This window comes from Pan paniscus, chromosome 12 (assembly GCF_029289425.2).
Source record: "Pan paniscus chromosome 12, NHGRI_mPanPan1-v2.0_pri, whole genome shotgun sequence".
NCBI lineage: Eukaryota > Metazoa > Chordata > Mammalia > Primates > Hominidae > Pan > Pan paniscus.
The window spans coordinates 67,489,774-67,509,019 of NC_073261.2; the positions used below are offsets into that span (position 1 = coordinate 67,489,774).

The window sequence follows — 19,246 nt, forward strand, 5'->3', positions numbered from 1 at the left end:
AGCGAAAGCGGAACCCCCTTTACAAAACCATCAGATCTCGTGAGATTTATTCACTACCACAAGAACAGTATGGGGAAAACCACACCCATGATTCGATTATCTCCCACTGGGTCCCTCCCACAGTATATGGGAATCATGGAAGTAGAATTCAAGATGAGATTTTGGTGGGGACCCAGTGCCAAACCATATCAAGAATTCAACAAAATAATGCATTTCATAATGCTTTATAAATTGCTAAAGCATTATACAAATGTATAGCAAGATCTTTAAGTGCACAGTTCACCTTAGGAATGGCAACAAAAATCTCAAAAGAGCACCTCAATTACTCAAGAAAGCAGAATTTCTACAACGTGGGCTGCAAATCCAGTTTACACTGGAATGATACTTTTTCTTCCACAGGTAGAAATCACCCATTCTTGTTAGCGTGGCTATTCAAGAGTGGAAATAAGTTGTTTTATGGAGGTATCACTAAGGGAATGAGGGCTGGTTCAGAATCAATTAAGAAAGGAATGCAAATGAGATTTAGATAGTGGAAATTTTTATGGAAATCCCAGAGAAGCTTTGCATAGAGTGGGTGCACTGTGATATCATGGAGTCAACCTGAGACCTTCTGGAGAACTTCATTCCTGTTCATGTTACTCATTCAGGAAGATGGCCCCTGAATTTTCTCATGAGGCATAATAACGACTGCAGACAGAAGCTATTTCTGATTAGAGCTTCTCACAGAAGACAACAGAGACATTAGCCAGCATAGCAAATCCTTGTGATTCCTGCCACAGAAAGGTAGAGGAAGCACCAGGTTTGCCGCCCTTGGGGATAGAGCAAGAGGCCAGCAAATATGTTGCAATTTCAGTCTCTGGGAGGGTTTTAAGGCCACCATTGCATATGCAAGCACATGAACCCTCCAACTGTGGCTTATGACTAAAGCTCATTTGTAGAGTTTGCTAAAGTCTATCATTGAATATGAACCTAAATTTTGACTCCTTTCAAAAAGCATAAGCCCCAGGGAGAACAAATATTTTATACAGGGTGATACGAATGAAAATGCACAGGAGGATGACTAGGGAAATCTGAGTTCTAATTCAGGCTCAGCCACCAAATTAACTTGTTTAAGTACCATAACCACTATAGGGGCAAAGAGGTAATACCTTTTCCTTACGCACCACAGCAGTCACGGCCAGCACTCCTATAACAAAAGATGTGTCAGCAAGAGAGAAGCATAACAAATCTATTTATCAATGTTTTATGTGAAACCAGGAGCCTTCAGAAATGCAGATGAAAATACTCAGGGAAAACTGCATGTTTTATGTTAAGTTTGAGGGAAAACACAGATAGTTGTAGAAAACATAATTGGTTAAAAGGGTATAGTCTAATGGTAATAGACTAAGGCAGGGAAACCCAGCAAGGCCTGTCTGCTCAGATTCTTCCTGGCTCCTCCGTGGTAGTACTCCTTCCCTCCAGGTACAGGGCAGGATAACTGTCGCATGAGGGTCTGATGATCAATTTTCAGAGGAGGTAGGTCAGAGAGTGATCTTTCTAGGTTTTATGGTTTGCTCTAGGGGAGTAAGAGGAGTGGGAGACAGAAGAGCAGGAGAAGGTCAGAGAGACCTTCTTGCTTCGGAGGCTTTCCTGTCTCCTTCAGCTCAAAAATACTCAGCATGTCAAGGTATCATATTTTGGGGTATCATGTTCTGAGCCCTGATCCCACCCTGGAAGTTATTTTCCTCATCTGTAGGATGAGTGTGTTTAAATAGAAGTGGTAGATTTCAAAGACATTCTAGCAGTAGATTTCTTTCCTTAAGTCAACCTTTAATTCATGTTCAATATATAAAAACACATAAGAATGGAAGCACTGCTCTGCTTGGAGCAGAGGGTAGGGACTGGGTAAAAGGCTCTTTGTAGAACAAGTGTGGAAAACATTAACCAAGCTAAGCTATTCACAGAGCTCCATGAACCTTTGTTATTTATGGAGTGAAAAGGGTCTAAAAGTCAATGAGAGGATGGAGTAGGAGGAAAGTAAGAGAGGACAAAGAGCGAGTTGGGGAAGATATGTTTTGTCTCATTCACAACTGGGCCTAATGTTAGTCTGGCTGCCACTTAAGCAAATGGTGCTCTGCAATCCTGGGTATTGATGCACAATAAATGGCAACCTATTGGCAAGGATATAGTAAGTGAGGGTCCTGTTAACCAGGTATGGCTATGGCTGGCCAGGCAATCTCATAAGAGATATGCATGAAGTTGTCAGACTTGTAAATATCTGTGGATAATGCAGTTCCCACTTCAGCCCAACCTTCTGAACTTGCAGCAGGTGCCCACTGGTTGCAAATCAGTGGCTGGGCTAGCTGAGAGTCAATCTCTCACACCCTCTGGTTTACAGGTAAAACAGGGGGTCAGGGCAAGAGAGGGGGAACTGAGTTGGATGCAGACAGCCAGAGAGCAGCCTCTTGCCATAATTCCCACATAACTCCTTCATGGCAGCCTCTCTCTCTCAAAAAGATGGACATATTTATCAAACAAGAAATAAATGGGGGAAAAAAAGCCCCAAATCTCCCTTCCTAAAATTCATGGTAGGTTTGAGGACCCAGATTTAAAATTTATATCCCCAAGTTAAACACATATCTGGCCCAAACATGATGTTTCCATTCAAAAGTTTCAACCTGCTGGAGAAAGAAGTTCTTGCTTCAGAAACTCAAATGCACTGATTAAAAGTGAGTGCCACAAACACACACTCCAATATCATCAAGAGCGAGTCAGAACCCACACCAGAGTTAACAGGAAACTCGCTGGAAGACAGTCAGAGTCGCCACTGAAACAAAAGCCAGGCTCTGAATGCCAGCTCAGCAGGCAGCTCTCGCCTTTTCAATGGGACTTGCTCTTTGATGTGTGTTTTTTAACCGCAACTTTCATGTGGTGATGGAAGAAGCTAAGAGCAAGGTGGTAGCATTATGTGAAGACCAATGCTTTAAAATGCCCTTTGCCCTTCAACAGCACCTGGCAGACAAAGAAGAACCACATAGACGGGAGAAGCCTACCTGTTTTTTAAAGAATATCTGTGCTAGCAGAATCCAAAAGGGTGAGAAGGAGCATGCTCTTCAATGGCAGAAAAAAATTTGGTGGGGCCACTTAGACAGATAGATTTGGCTTAAAATAAAAGTTCATTTACAGTTTCATCTGGATCATAACCCAAATTAAAATTATTTGTGTCCAATTAGCTTAAAATAAAATATCCCTATGTGTGGCGAGTCTTTAACACATTTATTTTCAGTAGTGAGAGAATGAAGCAGCAGACAGGACCTGCACCCTTCAGAGGCTATACAGGTGTGTCTTGTTTTGCATGACACACACATTCCTGGAAAAGCTGAGTGGAAGTGAAACAATATTTTTACACATAAGGTGTCTGCTATTTTAGAAGCATGTCACTAATAAAACCAATGATCTCTATTTTTTGACTGTAAACACAGCTTTTTATACCTCTAGGTTTGCCTAATGAGGTTGATTGAACTTGAAAGATTTGAGCCCCCTGTTTGGGGCAGTCTTACAGCAGCAGGTTCCTACAGGAAACCTTTAGAAGCTCTTCTGAGTCAGCTGACTCAAAAAGGCCACAGAAGAGTCTGAAATGTATCTATATCATTGGGTAGGTACAGGCAACTAGGCTTCCATAGCTGCTACACTGAACTACATATTATCTGATCTTTCAAAGAACTGGGATGAGGGCAGGCTGTTCTCAGGAACTGGAAGATAGGGAGAAATATTATGGGTAGGGCATGTCCATGGTGTGGGAGGGGAGGTCATCCAGGTTCATGTTTCCAGGTACCCCACGCGGCACTGAAACTCAAGAGTTCAGAGGGTGGTAACCAAGTGTGGTCAAACTGTCTGGCCTGAGGAAAGCACAGGCAGAGCCAAGAGCCTTTCCATACCCCCAGGGGCACCAACTAGAAACTGCCTATTCAGAGCCTGGCTGGGAGGAAGGCTGACCAAGAAGCAGGAAGAAGATAAGGGAAGGAGAAGAAAAGGAAGAGCAGGAGAAGAGGTGGGAATAAAGAAGCAGGACTCCTTCATATACACTGGTAAAGGCTAGAGGGGCACATGTGTGGCTGACGGCATGATTTTATTTAATTGGTTTAAAGGATTAGTTGCATGTAAAATCATTAATGAAGTCTAAGATGCTAGTATCTACCCATGTACCCTGCACCATACCTTATCTCTTGAGACTTAATGGATATATTTTCAGAACAAATAAAAGAAAGCAGCAAAGTGAGTCACCAAGAGGTGCTAATTAAAGGTGAAAAAATATATTTATTTTCTCCATTTATTATAATTTTCATTAAGTCATTGCTGATGAATGCATGTTGTTGTTCTAAGAGAGTTTATAGATGTTTGAAGTACACTGCCATTCCAACGACAATAGCAACATGCTCCATGAGCCCCCATGATGGTATCAACCCCATTATATTAGAGCAGTTATCAGAGCTCTCACTCTTGGAGAACACAAAAAGCTGTTTACTGTCCAGGCCCCCATCTATCCCCACCAGCTCCACTGGCCCCACAGGCAGAATGACTAGACTTTCTCTATGCTGTCATTGCCTCAAACCCAGACACCAGCTGCTTTGACACCTGGAGTACCCTTTCCCTCCCATCTGCCTCTGGGCAACTTTGACTTCACCTCTGCAATGCAGCTCAGTTTTCACCTTTCCTAGGCAGCCATCTGTGATGGTTAATATTGACTGCCAACTTGACTGGATTGAAGGCTGCACAGTACTGTTCCTGGGTGTGTCTGTGAGGGTGTTGCCAAAAGAGATTAACATTTGAGTCAGTGGACTGGGAGAGGCAGACCCACCCTCAATCTGAGCGGGGCCAATCTAATTGGCTGCCAGTGCAGCTAGAATAAAGCATGCAGAAGAACGCGGAAGGACTAGACTTGCTGAGTCTTCTGGCCTCCATCTTTCTCCCATGCTGGATGCTTCCTGTCCTCGAACATCAGACTCTAAGTTCTTCAGCTTTTGGACTCTCGGACTTAACACCAGTGATTTGCCAGGGGCTCTTGGGCCTTCGGCCACAGAGTAAAGGCTGCACAATGGGCTTCCCTACTTTTGAGGTTTTGGGACTTGGACTGGCTTCCTCGCTCCTCAGCTTGCAGACAGCCTGTTGTGGACTTCACCATGTGATAATGTGAGTCAGTAATGCTACTAAACTCTTCTTCATATATTCATCTATCCTATTAGTTCTGTCCCTTTAGAGAACCCTGAGTAATACACCATCCTATCCTAGCACCCATCAGTTGGAATTGCAACTTTCTGTTTAGCTGTTCATGCCCGGCCAGCCTGTAAGCACTCTGAAGGCAAGAAGTGGGCCTTGCTCCTGTAGTCCCAGTACCTGTCATAGTGCCAGGCAGGTACTCACTTGCTATTCCTCAAAACACAGAGCCACAGAGAAGCCAGCAGGATACTCCTCCAGCACATCCCTGTGCTGCCCTGCAGAGGCACTTCCTGACACAAGCTCACACTTTTTTACGCTCCAAAATCATCTCATCTAGCTGTATGGCAGGTTTTTCCATCTACTTTCATATGTTTTATAGGCTATAATCTGAGAAAGGTAGCACTAAGTGCTATAGAAAACTGGCCAATGCCCACATAAATAAAGTATCTGCATGAGCTTTAAGTAGAGTTACAAAAAAATTGGAGAAAGAGTTTCTTGTGGTTTGAGTTAGGACAACTGGGGAGAGACTCACTTTATGTTGAGTACATACATGTGAAATATTTATTTTGTGTATTAGTTTGGATTCTCTGAGATGCAGATGCCAGGATGGGATTAAATGTGTGAGAGATTTAATGAGGAAGTGCTTGTCAAGGCTGAAGGGGACAGAGCTGGAGAAGGCAGAGTGAGTCTTCAGACCATGCCGTAAGTCTGACCTTGTGAAAGAGATGGGGAAAGAAGGAAGGCTGGATAGAAAGAATCTCCACTGCAACACAGATATAAGAAAGATCCAGCCAGGCCAATGGTGAGTCTCTCTACTCCCCCTCACCCCATTTCTGTCTCTGTCTCTTTCCTTGAATCTGTGTTTGAAATTTTAGATTGTTTATGACCTCAAGAAGTAGGCATTGTTATTATTAAAGCCACCATTAAGTACAGAAGCACTCTGTTTCAAAAGCCATCACAAAGGAAATAAATATCTCATTCTGCCATAAGACTCAATCTTGAGTCTTAACAGGATCTCAAAGTGGGTTGAGTGAGAAATAAAAGCCACTAACATTCATTGAGTAGTTATAGGTGTCATGTTCTGTCCTAGGTTCTCCACATGACTTAACTCACTTGCTCCTCACAATAATTCTGTTAGATAGATAGGTACTAAACTGCCGCCATTTAAAGATAAAGCAACTGAAGCCTAGATTGTTTAAATTACTTGTTCATCATCACAAAACTAGTGATTGGCAGAGGCCCATTCAAAATCAGCCCACACTCATAACTACCACATTTGATAGTAACCCAAGTAACCCAGCCTGGTATATGGCAGAGGCAGCTATGCAACACAATTTCTGTTCCTCCTTCCATACTTTGGAGTTGTTGCTGGGAAGTAGATTTCTCAGCTTCCCACCTCAACTCCTACATGGTTTTATGACTCATATTTGTCAACAGAGTGTAAAAGAAAGTCATTGTGCCACTTCTGGGCCAGGGCCTCAAGAAGACAGCGCAGATTCCCCATGGGAACTTCCCTTTCTGTCACCTGAAGCCACTGATGCATTGTGACCTTCGAAACCACAGGTTGCTGATGGCAGAGCTTCTGTCAGTTGGGGTCTTTGAATGTCTTCGTGGAACAGGAATGCCCTCTGCTGACTTGAAACCAATTTTGGCCCTTCTGTTTTACTGGGTTTAAGTCAATATAATTGGGGGATCTCTGTGTTAGAGCAGTTACCCTTCTGGCCTAAGAAGGTAGGAAGATATCTTGCTACAGGGGTGTGAAGTAATTGGCTAAAGGTCACAGGAAGTAGTAATGGTAGAGGTAGGAATAAAATGTACAACAAGCTCTTGTTCTTGGCATTGCACTGAGAAGAGGCAGTTGGCAGAGGGAGAGAACCCGTAGAGTCTCAGAAGGCCTGGAAGAAACCCACTCCATCTCAATGCAGTCTCTGAGGAGCTAGTCTACAAAGTGAGACCCAGAAGACTTAGTCCCAAGACTCAATTCAAGTGTTGATGAGGAGAATGTGTCCATCATACTGAAGGAGAACCCAGGTACCACTGTGACATGCAAGGCTTAGGAAGTTGTCCTAGAACAGGAAAGCACCAAGAACCATTCTATGGGCATGACAGATTGTCAGAGCCTGTCTAAGCAGGAGGAGAGTCTTCCACAACAGGAAGAAAAATAGGAGCCAAATAAAAAGCCCATCCAACTAGGCATTTGTGGCTGGCATGAGGAAAACCCCATAGTTTGATGTGTATAAGGACATATAGAGACTCAACAATGCACCATTGGGTCCCCAAACTCATTTCAAACCCAAACAGTGAACCTACCAGGAAAAAGTGGATATTCTTTCTGTTTAATTACCATCCTCTGGCTAAAGGGCACTAAAATGCAGAGAGTGTTTTGTTAGCTGAAAGTAGTCAATGCATTGTTAACAAGAGATATTTAAAATACTGGGCATCTCTGAACACAAGTTTCCTTTGGGCCTCTATGGTTTCCATCCATGGTCTTAGGGAAGCTCCCCTTGATGTATGTAGAATGAGCCCTAGGCCCTGTGAAACAACTAGGCCTTTCTGTGCTAAGGGTTCAAGGTTACAAACCTGTCCCTATTGTGAATCCTATTCAAACACAGCATCTTCATGGAACCCTAGGGTAAGGGAAGTACAATATAATATGTTTTTTCCAGGGGACAAAGGGTGCAAACTCTCCAAAAGTACCTTGCCTACTGAGTGTACATCGTGCATTCTAAAAACACATAAGTGCTCTTCTGCCTTTGCAAAGAAGGTAAAAGCAAGAAAGTGGATTAAATGGACAAACAACAGCCTACTTCATATTTGGATATTATATTGTCTTCAGTGAAGTGTTTCTAATGTTCTTGAGACTTACAAATAATAAAAAGGGTATCCCCTCCATTGAAATCCAAGTAAATACACTGTAATTGGTTTAGAGTGCCTTTAATACTAGTGTTCTCACGTTTTAAAACTCTTTATTCCAAGTTTCAATAACATGTTCTTGAAAGATAGACTCTCTAAGTATTTCTTTGTCCTTAGGAAGACACTCAAATCACTTTTCTAAACTGATGGTCTGGCATCCTTCCAAAACTGATTTAGAAGTTATGGCTCACACCCCATGTCTGAATCTTCTAACCTTGGCACATTCCTAAGTCCTATGAATAGGGTTGGCAGTTGGGAAGGCTGGCTATAAAAAGAGAGAGAGCTGCATGTATCTAGCTCTGTTTAGCAAATTTTGCTTTCATGAAAATCCTAGAGAGTCAAGAAGACATTGCCAAGATACCTACAAGAACTCAGTAACCTGTTGGACTATTCCATATGCCATATCACACTCAAAATCACTTAAATTTGTCTAGTGTTTTGTAGTTTGCAAAACATTTTCATATTTATTACCTCATTTGATCAATATAATGGTCCTGTGAAAATATACAGGGTAAATATTATTATCCCCACTTGAAAGATAAAAGATACTGAGGCACAGGGGGAGTTACGTTGAACAGTACCCAGCTGATTAACGACGGAGATGAGAAAGACACTTGGTCTCCAGGCAGTGAGTTTGATTATCCTTCCACTGTACCACTCTGCCTCCTCAGAAGCCTTTAGCTCCAGTTCATCAGTTTCCAATCTGCTTCTAATGATGGCTAGACTGTTCATAGTGCTGGTCATACCAGGCCAAAGAGAAGAGATCTGCTACTGTGAGGAATGCCACCTCCAAGTAGAATTTAAGTTTAGTATTGGCAGAGCTATCAGTAGAGAAAAAAGCCCCTTTATCCACAGTATCTTAGAACTCCAGTACAAGCGCTCATCATTTTCACTAATGTGCAATTTCTCTCAAAGCTCTTTGGAGTTAGGAACTTGCTTTGCCTACTGTGAGAAAGGCATCCACCAAGCTAAATTGGGCCCTCAGGCATGCACCCAGCTTTATCAGAAGCCAATACTGTTTAGATGGAGTCCTTCCATGCACATCTCCCAGGACAGTTTTAGACAGCCTATGAGTATACTTTATTTCCTTTAAAACAAGTAACCTAGAAAATGAAATAACACATATTAGATTAAGCTCTGTCCCATTTGGCTAATTCAGAAGTTAATGGAAGGTCTCTTTCGGTCATTGGTATTGGCAGAGACACATTTAGTAAACTCTCATGGGAACCTCACACAGGTACCGTAGCAGTTCTTACCCATAAATTAAGAATGGCATTTAAAGGCAGCTTTTTCCTCTCTAGGAGGGTGCCATTCAGGTTTCTCTTGACAAAAGCCTGCTCACCAAACTCCCCAAACAATACAAAGAATGAGCGGGGGAGAAGGGAATTAAAAGAGAGAAAAAGAGAGAACCAGAGGGAAAGAGAGAGATAGAGACCTTATAAATGGATATGACACAGGGTGGCAAGAGAAGAATGAGCCAGAACACTAACAAATATACTGAGGGGCCCACTATGCATGAAGTTTATTGGCAACTAACAATTAATTTTACCTCTTTGAACCATGTTCAAAGAGGCTGTAGCACTAGCCTGCTTACATTGAGGATTTAATGCAGAATGCTGATTTATAATTGTTCTGTGAAATGATAACTTTGAAAATAGTGTAAGTAATACAAAATAAAGCATGACTATTTCTTGACTTTAACCCCAGTCCCCATATTCCAGTAAAAATATCCAGAATCAAATCATTTCCTGAAAACACATTCTAATTGGTTCTGTGATCATCTATTTTGTCAGAGTTGATGAAGGTACTCCACCTGCCTGCCACTTTTCCAGCAGTGAGTCCTCTTCTAACAAAGGATAAAAAATGCAATGACCTCCTCACCTCTTTCCAAATGTATCCTGAGCCTACCTACCATGATGGAAAGACTACTCATATTATAAACAGTTTAGTTATTTTATTTTATATTTCTGTAATTATATATAAATGGAAGAGGTCTGTAGATTTTTAAATCTTATTATATTACTATCTTTCTCGTTTTTTTTGGTATCAGAGTGATGCTAACATCATAAAATGAATTTTGCAGTTTTCAATATTTGTCTATATTTAGGAATAATTTAAAATTAATTGGCCTTTGAAGATCCCAAGATTTGTTTTGTTTTATAGGTAATATTTTTAACACTTAACCACTTTTAATATCTTATTTAAAAGTTACATAATTTTGTCTTTGGCTACCACTTTAGTTATTTCTTTCCAATTGTTCTCAGATAATTTTGTCAATTTATATTTTTCCTAAATATTTTCATTTCACTGAGGTTTCAAACATACTGGAACATAAGGACACAATTATCTTATAATTTTTATTATCCCTGAATCTACTCTAAAACTCATACTACCATTTCTAATTTTGTTTGTGTTATCCCCTCCCTTTATTGTAATTGGCAAGGTTTTATCAATTAATAAAATAGCTGACAAAATAAATAAGTTAATAACATTATTATACATAATATATATCACATATTATAAATACAAATATATAATATATAAATATAATTTATATGATAAATATATTAAAGTGAAATTTAAAATAAAAGATTTTCCTTATACCCAGAGATTGATTCATCACTTTTACTATCTTTACATTTCTCATTTCTGTTTCTATCTTTAGTATTTTCTTCCTGATTATTTTATGTTTATTTAATTTCGAGAGTTTTACCTTTAATTTATTTGTAGTTATCCTTTCTTTATTCCCCCAAAGAAATAAAATATTTAAGGCTATTACTTCACCTCTGAATATAGCATTGGCTGAGTCTCATAGTCTTGATATGTAGCATTCTCATGTTTATTGCTTATTATATATTATATATTATTTATTGTACACATTTTATTATATATTGCTTGTTGTGTACATTATTCCTCATGCCCTTTGAGCAATACGTTAGCTAAAATACTCTGAAAAGATGAGATAATCTCTTTAAAATACTGTATAATAGCCAGAAGAGAAAAATAACTTCATTTATTCATAAGAACTTTAATTACAACTAAGAGGGGACTTTTCACTATTAACTATTACATATTAGCATCTAAGTTTTTAGTCAAGTAGTTTTCAGCTCTGCCTAAATATACACTGGTGCATATTCTACTTTGATTTCCCGAAGTCAGGGATCAAGTCCTGAAGTATAGAAATTAAGACATTAAAGACTTCAAAGGGTTAGGCACAGTGGCTCACAACTGTAACCCTAGCACTTTGGGAGGCTGAGGCAGGAGGATCACATGAGCTTGGGAGTTCAAGGCCAGCCTGAACAACAGAGTGAGACCTCCCAATCTCTCCAAAAAATTTAAAAAATTAGCTGGGTGTGATGGCATGTTCCTGTGGTCCCAGCTACTCGGGATGCTAAGGCAGGAGGATTTCTTGAGCCCAGAAGGTTGAGGCTGCAGTGAGCTAAGATCATGCCATTGCACCCCAGCCTGGGGAACAGAGCAAGACCTTGTCTCAAAAAATTAAAAAAAAAAAAAAAAAGGAAAAAAAAAAACTCAAAGAGAATGTTCGATGTATAAAACTACTAATGGAAATAAAAAATAATGTATCAGTACTTTTCACATATTCTTCAATAAAGTTGTCTTCAATAGAAGATCTATAGAGAAGAGCAACAGAAAAAAAGAGAAAGGAACCGTGAAATGAAGGTCTGTGTTTCCTGTGGCCAATTATGCAAAATGATAGACATTGCTTCACAATCGGTTGTTAAAAAATATGTGCATTCCTATGCATTTTTTTATTTTCCACTTTCCTTCCTCCCTTCTTTCACTTCCTTTCTTCCTTTTCCTTCATCTCTCCATCCCTCCTGCCCTCCTTCAATAATGCTCACAAACCACTCTTTAGTGACGAGAGCTGACATTCTTTTATTGGATTTGGGGTCTGATTTATGTAAAAGAATCAGCAGTGCCCACCTCTCACTCACAATCTGCTACTATTCTAGTCAGAAATCATCTCTGTTATCCTGCGGGTGGAATGGAATTTCTCTTTTTCTCCACATAAATTCCCTATCTTCACAGCATCACAATCCAACTGGAAAGCAGGTAATCTTCTTTCCATCTCTCTTTGAGCTGATTGTTATAAAATATGAAAAATTAGTACAAAACATTTAAACTGCTTTAGAAACCTTGAAAGAAATATTAAACAATTAGTTAAAAATAATTGCTTAATTGCAATGTGTCAGGGAACCAAATGGCACTAGGCACAAAAGTAACTGCTTAGGAATAGAACCCCTGTGAAAGCTAAGCAGAGGCTGGGTAGAAAGTGGGAAGCAGATGGCATGGCCACTTCAACCATGCACCTGTACCATGTTCAGAGCCTCTCAGGGCAGGCCACAGAGGAGAGTAATGAACTCCATTTTACAAATGGAGACGATGAACATTAGAGAGAGAAAATGGCTTTCCCAAAAGTCAGAGCCCTGATTTGTGTCCACGTCTTCAGTTCCCCAAACAGCCCCACCACATCACAGTTGCACCCTGCTGCCTTCTAAGGGTCTGCTCCAGCAGAAAAGATCGAATCACCGTCCCCTTGTGCAGATGCACTTCTCTGCTTGTAGACTTTTGGACTGATGAACTGCTCTCTCCTCACTTTGTTCTGTGTGTCTAAATTCCACACATTCTTCAGGGAGGAGGCTGAGTCTCACCTCTGCCACCTGTCTTTCCCTAGAACTTCATCCTTTTATATTCTTCCCTCATTGTGCCTGGGGCACTCAACTAGCAAGGAACCGCAAATGCGGGTTTGACTTATGATTGACTATAAGCTGGTCCAGGGCAGGAGCTGTAGGTTCCTTGCAGAGCATAGGACCAGTGTGTCAACGGAGTGGTATACCACAAATCTCAGATGATTTTAGCTATTGAAGAGGACCTTGTGAGAAGAAAAGAGAACACCAAAAGTCAGAGAAACCAAGAAGCCACTGAGCTCCACTAACTACACTCTGTCAACTAAGATAGCCTATCGGGTAGGAATGTTGAGGAAAATGTTCAGGGGCAAATATTCTAAGACACTATCTTAAGAATTCACTGCCAATAAACTATTGTCTCTGTAAAATTCTGACGCTTACACTTGCATCTTTATCCCACAGAAATATATTGCCTGATGTCAACAAAAGTTTCCCTAAATGATTATTCCCAAGCAATTAGTAGCTTCCTATTAATTGGTTGGATTTTGATAATTTAGTCTGGAAATTTTATTAGGATCTGAAATTTTCTTTAGGGTGATGTTTTTTCCACCGTGCTCTGAATTTTCCAATTTTACGTAGCTATTTAAATCAATATTTCAATGCTTATGTAATATTTAAGGACTGCATCATTGTTTTACTTTTCCCCATAAAACAGTAACTCTCTTGTACTTTTAGAGTATCTACAATACATATTAGTTGTATGGGGTATCCGATTTATTTCCTTTCTTACTGAATACAAGAAGAAAGTTTTCACTAATTTTCTAAAATTGTAATTGCCACATAGCCATGACTAAATATGCCACAAATTTACACAACACTTAGAGAGCCTGTCCTATGTCTGCCTTTCCAATCTGCCCCAACCCTTATTTTACTGTTATATGAAACACATTTGTTTTGACGAGCTTCCGACATCTCTCTAGTTTGTATTGTCCTTCTTCCATGTCTGTGTATTGTTCACAGGCAGGGAATCTAATTCCCTAGGAAGCATATTATTTGAAACTTACCATCTGTATATGCCACAAAGTTTAATTTTTTTCTAAATTTCCTCCCATCCTCTTTGTCAATACTTATTTTTAAAAGACATTATTGCCCTCCAGGTGTCCAAATTTTCTTCTCATTTTTCTCTTAAAAACTGACTTAAAGCAGGAAGTCAATATCTCAGCCATCATTAATTTCACACCCTTCTCTTATTTATTCAGTAGTCTTTTTCTCGAGGATCACTTTTTTCCCGATACATTTATAAAAGATCTCCTTACTCCATTTAACCTCTTTTACTAGCAATATCTCATTTTCCACTTTAGCACTCCTTATCTTTTCCTTAGTAACTTTAAGTTGTTCTGTCTATTTTTACATAGTTCTTGCCATCTCCACTCTCAGGGCAATTGTCCTGTTACACACAGATCTTGAGGAGCCACTGCGGATAACAGACTGTCTTTTTACTAGATGCCCAGAGGCAGAAGGGCCCTGCAGTCCCTGTGTTCTGCCCAGTTCTCTCACTTGGCCAGTGCAATGGAGGCTTTTACACTTTAATTGTATTGTTTTAGCCTACTTCACACCTATCTACAATTGCAAATCTTAATACTTACTCCCCTTGCATCATCCATATCAGATTTCCTTCCAATCTCTTGTCTTCCAGTGAGGAATAGTACTTTGTAGTATCATTATCAATGATCACATTTCTAAATAGGCCGCGGGCAGGGCGGACATGATTTACTCTATTAGGCCCAGGTAATTTGCATACTGTTAAGTGATTTGCATGCTGGCAGATCCTAGAACCAGGTTTCAGAGACTTCCCACATTTCTCTCTTAATCACAAGGTGTAGCTTATTTTCACTCCCTATAAAATTATCCTTTATTTTCCTCTCTCATACCATTCTCTCCCACTGGAAATAATACATACTAACATAAGCATGTCATTGCAAGATATTCTCTACCTTCTGAGCTAATGTTCTCTTTGGCATAATTCATCATCCTCTCTGATTTTTCAGAGCTGGTGACAATGGTGACACCCCTAATATCTGAATGATGTCCTTCATAAATATTTTGCTGAGTGATTGATAGCTCCTCTAGTTATTTTTCTCACACCTCTTCCCCTCAGCATATAACAGATGGGATTCCATCATCAGAAGCAGATGTTGTGGAAAGAGTATCAGGGGCCCAGAAGCCCTAATTCTATCCCGAGTTCTTCCATTAACTACCTCCACTGCCTCCACAAAACACTTAACCTCTCTGGGCCTCGATTTCCGTGTCTGTAAATTGAAGTTGAAAACATCTTCTTCATGGGGTACTAAGGTGATCAGAAAAGATATATACAGAAAGTGTTTCCTACTATAAAGTAGTTTGATACTTGAATTTTTGATATCTCTTTGCCAAATTGTGCTAACTTTTCATAATCAAATTAAATATGCATTATTTCTGTTTTACCCATGTCCCGTATTAGCTGTTCATAACAATAAACAAACAAACACACTTTTAGGAAGGTCAGTTACAATGTGAGAAATTCCTAATGGTGAATTTTCAGTTGCTAAACCAAAGGATAATTTTAACCACTCCCACCTCAGTCTCAAACCATGTCTCATTAGCAACCACATTCTCTCCGTTTATTTATGTAAGTTAGGAGAGGCCCTGCAGGGAGAAGCAGAGCTCTTGTTTGATTTTTGACTGGGCTTCATTCATTGAAGTAAGGTGTCAGGGCTGCCTGTGGATCTGGAAAGCATTTTGGAAGTAAGAAGCAGACAAATGTAAATCTTTTAAACCCCTATGATAAGCAAACTCTCCTCAGTTCAACATATAAATATAAACACTAAATCAAATCAGATGCTTATACATTTTTTAATCCTATCATAAAACATTTTGTTTTGACAGCTTGGTAATGTAAAGTAGAAACACCGACAGCCAAAAGAATCCGCTTCTTTGCTTGCCTACTACCTGAAAGTCTAGTCTTGCCTGTATATAAATAGGAAAAAAAATGTATGTTTATGTAAAGGGAAACACTGATTTACTAGAACTGATTGCTTCATAGTCTAATTACTTTTCAACTGGCTGTTCCAAATTAAGATGTCATTGATGGCTTTTGGTGATATATTTCATTTTAAGCAAATTTATTCTATAATAGAGAACATCATAATGGGAAGCAGAGTTCCTACTCTTCCCTCCTCTTTGTAGCCTGATCTCTTGACAAGTAAATTAAATTTAGCAGTTAAAATGCTTCCATTAGTAATTTTATTAAGTTAATTAAAGAATCTCTCTTTCTGAATTTTAACTACCTTCCTTTCAGAACCATGTTGATTTCTTTTTTCTTTTTTTAATTTCATGTATTTAGGGACTGTGATATATTCTAGGACCAATCAACAACTCTATCAGTATTGTATTCCTGTGGCCGAGATGCTACCAAGCAAATCAAGGAAAGAGCAGAAATAGCCTAAAAGTCTTTGAAAGAGATGGTCTGTTTCCTCTCACAGAAGAACTAGGGTTTTAATATCTTCTTTAAAAAAAAAAAAAAAAAAGAGGAAAAAGAGGGTGGAGGAAAAAAAGGAAAAGGAAAATATACTTTTGAGAATATCTTTTTTTTTTGTAAATGGCAGAACTACTAACTAGTGTCGCCATACCTACAGGATAAATTGAAAGTAGTTCAAGTAGGTTCAGTGATAGATGGAAAGAGAAAAAAAAAAATCCAACCCTTTTTCTTATTCAGTAATACAAGTATGCAAGTAGTACTGAGCAAGATACTGAAGTTGGCAAAGCTCATGTTAAATGAAATCTTGGGCCCTCTCCAGGGAGTGGCGTTTTAAAATAACCTGAATATTTGTAAGAGACTTAGGGTGAAAACGAGTTGTCTCGTGGCCCATTGCCTGTTTCTTGTGGGAGGTGTTCCTAAACTCAGGAATTATGGAAAGTATTTTTAGAGCTGGAAGGGAGCAGAGAGGAAGTTTTATCTTATCCTTTCATTTTAAAGATGAGGAAACTGAGGGCCAGGGATTAACAACGCTGCCACCACCAATAATAATCCTAGCAGCTGTAACCATGGTGGCTAATATTGGTTGAGCTTAGTACTGTGAAGCGTTGCATACAGCATTTAATTAAAAAAAAAAACCCACAAGAGAGATTCTTCTAATGTCTCAACTGTATAGATACAAGAAACAATGCCTGAAGAAGGTTAAATAACCTGTGCAAAATCTGTGACTCCCTAGTCCCATATCCCTAATCAGAGCACGTCATTACTTTAGATGAGTGACTTGGGGTCCTGCAACTAGTTTGTGATTCCTCCAAGGCTAAAGCTGAGGGCAGCTCCTTCTCAGCTCTGTACTTTATAAAACTAGGCCATATGAAGAGAACTGGAAAACCAGTGGTCAAGCAGAGGCTTAGGCATTGAGAAGACACTATGATTTCTTTTAAAAAGAATCCCATTGCCAGAGTACCCAGTGAGATATTTGCTTTGTGGGTGAAACCTTATCAAAGGCTGCACCCATGTGTTCAGACCTGAAGTGACATTTCATTGAAAATTGGGGGATTCTATCCTTTACTCATTCATCGAAGAAATAAAGGAAAGCCAAAAATACAGTCCATGGCAATTACTATTAATACCTCCCATCATCTCTCATTTTCTAATACCCTGCTTTTCTGAATAGCTCACTCTGTGAGCTCACATGTTCACTGTTCAAACTCCATCATCTCTCCCCAAATCACTCCCACCATCTCCTAGAATTCTCATGCCACATCCTCACTCACTGGAGTCTCTCCACACTTACACCTCGGGTATTAGCCACCCAACCCCCATTCTGCCTTTTTATTCTGGAGGATTGAATGCCTTTCATTGCTATATTCCAAACTCACTGCTTTCCTCATGAGAGTAGGACACCATGGCTTTTGTTCCTTCTATTCTTTCCCAATTCTTCAGATTCTGCTTCATACAAGCCCCAGAATGAATCTGGCAACTCATAGGCCCTTCCAGGCAGGACAGAAAAGATGAAGCCAGAAATTATTTAATAGGCCAGAAGAGAGAAACAACTGAGACTGAGATATTAACTGCAGGTGTAAATATATATATACGCACACAATGTATGTGTATATGTGTATGTATAAACACACACACGTACATATTCATTTTTCCCTCTTTTCTTACTGAAAAAAGCTAAGATGGCAAGTACCTACTCCAGATGATCTTTTTATATTCTGGGAAGCCCAATCCACTTTCTTTATTTTTTTTCCTCAAACAACAAGATAAAAAGGATTTAAAGGCTTTATTGCCTTTTGCTCCTTATTTGATCCTTTGTAATCAGGAGGTAGGTTTTCAAGATGGTGCACCAGAATTTCTGAAGCATAATAAATTATCAAATGTTCCCACGGATGCTTTTTGTGGAGGATGTTTCCTTTACTAAGCAAGCCCACTCCTCCGAAATAATGTTTTTAGAAAGAATCTGGCATTCTGCAATATTTCTATAATTGATAGCTAGACAGACAGGCCCAGAATAGGCCGGATCATTCAGTTTTTTTTTGTTTGTTTGTTTGTTTGTTTGTTTTTTTTTTTTTTTGCTGATTATATAAAAGACCCTCTGTCCTCTGACCTTTGCCTGAGAAAGAATATTACCTTAAGGCCATATGAATATTTTCTATATATCTGGCCATAAAGAAAAGATGTTTTCATACAAAATTTACCTCTTACTTGCTTCATATCCTGCCATTCACATTGCAGCTACTCTTTGGTGAAGACCTTTTTCAATTATTTTGGGGAGCTTGTTGTTTTTTAATGTAGGGTTCAAGTCCTGTAGTGAAATCTGTTTCATATTTGTAATCAGTTTTCAGCTCCTGGAAGAATCCCAAATTGGTAAGTCCCTGTAAGTGAAAAAGAAAAAAAAAACAGAATGTAGTTATGCAACCTGAGTTTATAGACGATGAGAGAAGATAACTCAAAGAAGGATTGGCAAAAATAAACATTATGTCCTCTTCTTCCATCCCAGACATTCTGGCTCAGACTTCAACCTGGATAGTGATCAATTAAATGTATAGAACCACAAAAGAGCCATCTGGATCCTGAAACTGTGTGGCAAAATCTCTATTATTTGTCACGTAAAAGGAAGAATAAGTGATTTTGAAATAAAACACCAAAGAAAGATGTACTGAGTTTGATGCAGGAGTAGATGTAGCTGGCCACAGTTGTGAAAGATTCAATAAGCTTCTTCTTACTTGTCCTTCACCCTGGAGGCTTCTGAAGAGGCCTGAATATCTGGCTTAAAGTGAGTGATGCTACTTGAAATGAAAAGCAAGGCGATTGCAAATCACTCTTCTGCACAGGCTTGGAATAAGCTATGGCATGGCTGATGAACAGATTCAGGTATTTAAGTGAGTGTGATTTCCAAGCAACAATTTCTAAACCCCACACTGTTGTTGACCTCCATCACGTGATTGGACATGTTTATGAAAGTGCATGT

At 39.5% G+C, this 19,246-nt stretch overlaps 1 protein-coding gene across 6 annotated transcripts in view; it reads right to left on the reverse strand.

Annotated features, from left to right (window-relative positions):
* Positions 1-19,246, reverse strand: part of LOC117979156 (uncharacterized) — an 830,677-nt gene that overhangs the window by 387,058 nt on the left and 424,373 nt on the right. For all 6 annotated transcript variants that reach the window (XR_008624352.2, XR_004669838.3, XR_010109272.1 and 3 more), the window contains one exon: positions 18,474-18,650. The gene's annotated coding sequence lies outside the window, so the exon portion shown is untranslated. The remainder of the gene's footprint in view (positions 1-18,473; positions 18,651-19,246) is intronic.